The 6930-nt window shown below is 46.1% G+C and overlaps 1 long non-coding RNA gene across 1 annotated transcript; it reads left to right on the top strand.

Moving 5' to 3' along the window:
- The first annotated feature begins 1431 nt into the window (after nucleotides 1–1431).
- Nucleotides 1432–5641, top strand: LOC121041034 (uncharacterized). Its single transcript, XR_005795529.1, has 3 exons — nucleotides 1432–1715; nucleotides 2606–2767; nucleotides 5482–5641. It is a non-coding gene; the product is annotated as an uncharacterized LOC121041034 (long non-coding RNA).
- Nucleotides 5642–6930: the final 1289 nt, after the last annotated feature.

Genomic DNA, 6930 nt, shown 5'->3' with positions numbered 1-6930 from the left:
CAGCTTGTAGGTTGTACTCCAGGTCTGTAGTGGGGGGGTGGAGGGGAGGGAGGAAAGCATGGCAATGCAAGTTACCTCTCCCTAGAGCCTGAGCCCTTGTTCTTCCCTGGCTTCTTTCTGACCGGGAAGCTGGGATGTGAGTCTGGAGAATTCCCTTTGCTCATGTTCCCAGAGCCACCCATGTCTTGTCTTCCACCTCCCCCTCCTTTGTCCTCAGAAATGCAGGATGCCCCCAACTAAGGGGGTTATCTCATTTCCTCAGTTATGAAGGAAAGAGAGGAAGAGCCCATCCCATGGAAGAGAACCAGCTGTGCTTCAACTTCCCACCCAAGCTACACTACCTACTACAGCAGTGCCAGTGTCACCATCGTGTGGGAATTCCGTTCCTACTAGCGGGGAGCCTGGATCTCGCCCTGGAGGTTGACAAAAACACGGTGAACACTCTACAATCTCCTTTCCGGGTACATGGCAGACATGACTAATCAACTGTAATTTTCAGGCACGTAGCAGACATCACTAATCAATTGTAATTTTCCACTGAGCCTCAGGGAAGGCTGCTTCCCCTCAGGCACTATCAATCTACTGGAGTTTGCATCGTAGAGCAAACACATTTGCCTTTCCTTGCATAGTGACACTTCTGTGGTTCACGCAGCAGGGTGGGAGTAGGCACAGTTCTTCCGCTGCCTAACAAGACGTGGAAACTGGGGAGGGAGGAAGAAGCTCTTTTCTTAGGTTTCATGTGGATTTGGTTTTGAGTCCAAAAGCTTTACCTGGTTTACTGGCTCTGGGCCTAATTGTGGCATCTCCACTCATTTCTCTGCCTAATAGGAAGCAAAAGTGCAAGAAACCGCTTATCCTGAGGCTAGCAGTAGACTTACTCCTTGGTGGGGGGGGAATGCGATATATTATAGTGACTCAGGCAGCCAGAGGGTCTTTGGAAGGGGGAGGGGTGTCAGAGGCTGGGGACAGAGGGCCAAGCTGGAGGTATCAAGTTCCCTGGCAGCCCAGGCGATCCTACAGAACAACACACATTCTCCTCGTCCACCGCTGGTGTTTAGACGCCACTGGAATGTCCTGGCAGGACTGTCTGTCCAAATCCATTCAAAATTGATTTTTGTGTCTTCGATGGGGAATTTTGGCCAGGATCCCTGTTGCCCCCCATTCAGTTAGACATTCTCCTTTCCCTTTAGCTTATTAGCTGCCTCTCTGTGGGAGTCTGGGCCTTCACATTCCCTCTTGAGCCGCTTCAAATGATCTGAAGCTGTAACAAGGATCGAGGTGGGTCTGCGCTGCAAGTCTGAAATGCCCAGATGCATTTATTTAAAGCAGCAGCCTCTCAGCAGGGTTGACACAGCCCAATGCTGAGAAATTGGGTTCTGGGCCAGGATCTCCCCACTTTGCCGGAGAGCCAGGAAATGGGTAGGAATGTCCAGTGCCAGAGCAGAGGAAAAGGAAGAATCAGAGAAGAAAAGCCAAAGATGTGTAGGAAAATCCTTGTAGGATTTTCTGTGAGACCAGCGCCTCCACTCCAAGTGCCTGCCTGCCTTCAGGCCTGCTGCTTGCTCGCGCAGTCAGCAGCTGGCCGAGCGTCAGTACACGCCAGGTGCTCTTAGGTGCTCACGGGGTGGAGGAAGAAAAATCCTATCCTCCGGGAATTTACGATCAGAAGAGATGACAAGTACAAACCGAATGAAAATTAAAATGTGGAGAAGAAGGTGGGTAGCTAAGGTATGTTAAGAGGAGTTCAGATGAAGTGGGACTACACACCTCTGTGGGCTCTAAGAGCTAGATTTTGAAGTGTGTGTGTGTGTGTGTGTGTGTGTGTGTGTGTGTGAATCAAGAGTTGTCCATCCTCCAGACAAGTGGCTGTCATTCTCAATTGCAGCTTCTTGGCTGTGCATTGGAATCAACTGACGAACTCTAAGAAATACAGATGCCAGCTTCTACCTGACGTTCTGATGCAATTTACCCTGAGTCCGCTGGGGGGAGGGTCCCATGGGGATGGGCAATGTCAAGCTGTACAGTGATTGGCCAGGCTCTGGTGCTCATTGGCTTTGATTGACAAGCTGGAAAATAGTGATGGTGGCGGGGTAGAGGGTGGTTTCTATGCGTCACATGGGAGACACTGTCCTTTTCTCTGGGGGTACGTTAGGAAGGAGATGGTCTCCTTGTTTGAAAAGTGGAACATGGACCCGCAAGAGGCAGGGCTCATAGTGGAAAGAAACATATCCTTCTATTTTTTAAAAATACCAACATACATTCCTGGGAGGACTTTCCTCATTCTCTCTCTCCCTCTCCCTTCTACTCTCCCCTTCTTCCATCTCCCCCTTCCCTGCCTTTATCCACAAATATTTATTAAGTTTATGCCACATCCTAGTCACAGTTCTGGGGGGCCAGCATTGACCAGTGCACAATAGTTTTTGTTTTCAAGGAGTTGACACCTTAGGTATTATCATAAAGCAGAGACACGGGTGGTGGTGGGAATGTGTATGTGTTCTGTACAGGAGGACTTTTCCTGAAGAGTCAGCAGTTGGTGACTTGGTGCTGTATTTTGTGGCTGTCCCAGCATCTTTGGTAAGCCCAGCAACCCATTATCCCTGTGCAGGCACCAGATGTGCAGGAGAGCCCTTTTGGATGGGCTAGTCCAGTAGAGGTCCCAGAGGACTGAAGCCTGACCTGACATCACCGTGAGCCCAAGACCCTCCCAGCTTGCTGTGTAACTTTCATATTCAACAAGGAATGCCCTCCCCCACAACTGGAAAATATGGTGAGGTGACTATGATGAGTTGGGGAAAGAATTATTTAGGTCATGGAAGAGGTGGGTTCAAATCTAGACTCTCTCATTTACTAGCTAGGATACTTGGGGCAAATTACTTAGCCAGGCTCTTTCAGGTTCAATTGTCACTAATTGTCGTAACAAAATACTTTCTGAGAGCTCGCTACTTACTACGTTGAGAACTTTATACATATCCTTTTGTTTTAATCCTCATTTTATTCCCACAAGATAGATGCTGTTATTACAGGACTCAGAGAGGTTAAAAAGGATGTCCGAGGACACATGACTGGTAAGTAGCAATGAAAACCCAGGCTGTGTGACTTCATGGCCTGAGCTCTTGCCATATATTGGAATAATAATATTTCCTCACTAGCTTGTTCTGAAGACTACCTTATTTATCATGTGAAAGCAGAAAGCAGCTGGAGTGGTGACTGACACACAGGATTGTTTTCAATCATTGATTGATGATTTTTCAACTCAGGTGCTTTCTGACTCCAGATCAATCCTTTCCTAAATCCTGACACTGTGCTGACAGGAACACAAAAGAGACAACATGTCTAACAGTGTTCTGCAATGTTCCCAGTCATACTTAAGCAGCGATGATAACGAATAAATATGTATACAGTGCCATAATAAGATGTGCGTCCTATGACCTGAGCTTGCTTCCTAGAATCACCATGAAGTTGGGCATTCTACAGCTGTTTATAGAAAGATGCAAAAAGTTACATCAGATAACACTACTCTTCACCACTGTTACTGTAAGATTGCTCAGATCTCACCGGAGAACTTAGTAATAATGTGGCTAATAGTCACGACAACCAAAATGGCGCTTAATATTTCTGCAGTATGTTTTCATGGGGAAGTCTTCAAGCCAGATCCTTGTACTCATCCTTGTGTTCAGCCTCACTGTTCAGTTTATCTTGCTCTGCTTCTGGTGGCATTTGACATTGCTGGGTCCTCCCATCCACCTGCCTTCCAGGATATCAGCTCTCCCAGTTTGTTCACCCTGGAAAAAGGTCTTCTTGATCCGACTGGTTTTTTAATCTCTGCCCAGCCCTTAAAAGTTGAAGCTGCTACTTTTGAGGCAAAGCACCACTCATTCATTAATTCATTCACCCATTCATTGGAGACTTCTCAAATACCTACTAGGTGCTGTGGATACAGCTGTGAATGGATCAGACTTTATGGAACTTCCCTGCTTTTTAAAGGCGAGACAGATAATGAAATAAATCTGTAAATTATATAGTGTGATAGATGATGGTAAGTAGTAGGAAGAAAAATAAAATGGGAAAGGAGGAAGGGTAATTACTAGAGTTTGACCCTAAATAGGTGGTCAGGGCAGTTCCCACTAAGAAGATATTTACCCAAGGACTTGAAACCATGGAGGGAGTGTGCCCTGTCGCATCTGGGGGAAAAACGTTAAAAGTAGAGGAAACAGTGAGTACGAAGTCTCTGAGGAGGAGCCTGCCTGGGGGAGTTTGAGGACTATCGGAGAGGCACATGTGGCACCTGACTTCGGCTCAGGTCATGATCTCTCGGTCCGTGGGTTCAAGCCCCAGAGCCTGGAGCCTGCTTTGGATTCTCTTTCTCTGCCCCAACTCTGCTCGTACTGTCTCTCTGTCTCTCTCTCAAAAACAAATAAACATTAAAAAAAAAAAAAAAAGAAAAAGAGAGACATGTGTGGAGTTGGTGAGTGAGTGAGTGAGTGAGCAGGAGTGTGTGGAAAAGGAGGTCAGGGGAGGGCACCTCCTCACACTGTTGTGAGGACATTGGCTTTTAACCATTTTGGGGCTTTGAGTAGAGGGGTTGTATCTGACTTATGTTTTAAAAGGATCACTTTAGGTGATCACCTTTTTTTTTTTTTATGTTTATTTATTTATTTTTGAGAGAACTCAAGTGGGGGGTGGGCAGAGAGAGAGAGAGAGAGGGAGACAGAGAATCCAAAGCAGGTTCCACATTGCCAGCACAGAGCCCGACGTGGGGCTTGAACTCAGGAACTGTGAGATCATGACCTGAGCTGAAGTCGGAAGCTCAACCGACTGAGCCATCCAGGTGCCCCCAGGTGATCACCTTTTTAGGTCAAGGTGACCATAGTCATCTTTTTAGGTGACTGTGGCGGGGCCAGGGCGGCAGGAGGGGGAAGTAGAAAGACTAGTTTGGAGATTATTCTAACATCGAGGTACAAGAAGAGCATGGTAACTTGATTTAGGGAGGTGGCTTGCAAGTGGGGTTCATCCCCCATCGTAGTCCCAGCTCAGCTGCTAATGTGTGCGGTAGACAGGTCTGCCCTAATAGTTTCAGGAACAGGGGCAAGAGCGCAAATGGAGGTCCTCAAACATTTGAAAGGTTTAATCAATCAACAAACTTTTAAATAACATTACTTCAGGGGCGCCTGGGTGGCGCAGTCGGTTGAGCGTCCGACTTCAGCCAGGTCACGATCTCGCGGTCCGTGAGTTCGAGCCCCGCGTCGGGCTCTGGGCTGATGGCTCAGAGCCTGGAGCCTGTTTCCGATTCTGTGTCTCCCTCTCTCTCTGCCCCTTCCCCGTTCATGCTCTGTCTCTCTCTGTCCCAAAAATAAATAAACATTGAAAAAAAAATTAAAAAAAAAATAAATAACATTACTTCATTCCTCCTGACATGGCAATATACCTTCATAATGGCAGAATAAAAAATTATCGTTAGGGTACAATCATGTTTCCCTGCAGCCACCGAGGTGATTGCACGTCCCACAGAGTGAGAGCTTGCTGCTTTCACCCTGGCTGCGAACGGCCCAGGAGCATGTGCAGAGAACCCACACGAGCCGACCCTGAACAACGCATTCTCCTTTCTCACCTTCCATCAGGATGTACACCCCTTTCTTCTTTGCAAACGTGAGTTGGGTCCTAGATATGGTTGCTGCCTGGGGTCCAAATCAGAGGGGGCTAGGGTTACTTTCCCACCTTTCAGGAATGGCAATGTTTCTCTAGACAGTGGGTCTGGTCTCTCTGCAGGAAGAACCAGGTTTTGGTCCCATTGGGTGAGTCCTTTTTTTTTTTTTTTTTTTTTTTTTTTAAAAAACAGCTTTACTTGGGTGGAGGCATCTGGGTGGCTCAGTCGGTTAAGCATCTGACTTTGGCTCAGGTCGTGATCTCACAGTTTCAGGGGTTCCAGCCCCGCGTCGGGCTCTGTGCTAACAGCTCAGAGCCTGGATCTTGCTTTGGATTCTGTGTCACCCTCTCTCTCCCTTTCCCCTGCTCGCACGCCCTCTCTGTCTTTAAAAAAAAAATAAACATAATAAAACCCCCAGCTTTGTTGGGATATAATTGATCTACAAAATTCATCTGTTTAAAATGTACATTTCAGCTGTTTTTAGTATATTCACAGAACCGTGCATCCATCGCTGCTGTTCGTTTTAGAGTATTTATATAAACTCCCAGAGAAATACTATCGCTATGAACAGTCCCCCTCCCTCTCTCCCTCTCTTCCCCTGAAGCCCTACACGACCACGAATCTACTTTCCATCTCTGTAGCTTTACCAGCCATGGGCATTTCATATCAAATGGAATCATATAATAGGTGTTCTTCTGTGACTGTCTTCTTTTACTTAGCATAATTTTTGCAAAGTTCATCCATGTTGTAGCACGAATCAGTCCTTCATTCCTTTTTATGGCTGAATAATATTTCATTGTATGGATAGACCACATTGATTTACTCATTCATCCATTAGGCCTTTGGTTTCTGTTTTTTGGCTGTTATGAATAGCGCTGCTCTGACCATTTGTGAACGCATTTGTGATTGAACATATGTTTTTATTTCTCTTGGGTAGGTAGGTACCTGGAGTGAAATTGCTCAGTCGTTGTGAGGAATTGCCAAGCTGTTTGTGCCAAGCCACAAATGAAGGTTCCGGTTTCTCCATATTCTCACCAATCTGTCTTTGATCGTAGCCACCCTAGTGATTGTAATGTGGTGTCTTGTGGTTTTGATTTGCATTTCCATGATAAGTAATGGTGTTGGGCATCTTTTCATATGCTTATTGGCTATTCGCATATCTTCTCTGGAGAAATGTGTATTCAGATCCTTTGCCTTTTGAAAAAATTGGATTGTCTTTTTATTTTTAGTTAAATTTTAGTTAGTTAACATACAGTGCAATATTGGTGTCAGGAGTAGAATTCAGT

The sequence above is a fragment of the Herpailurus yagouaroundi genome, unplaced genomic scaffold (genome assembly GCF_014898765.1).
Source record: "Herpailurus yagouaroundi ecotype Mexico unplaced genomic scaffold, PumYag 182, whole genome shotgun sequence".
In the NCBI taxonomy this organism is placed as follows: Eukaryota; Metazoa; Chordata; class Mammalia; order Carnivora; family Felidae; genus Herpailurus; species Herpailurus yagouaroundi.
This window is presented reverse-complemented; position numbering and strand designations above follow the sequence as displayed.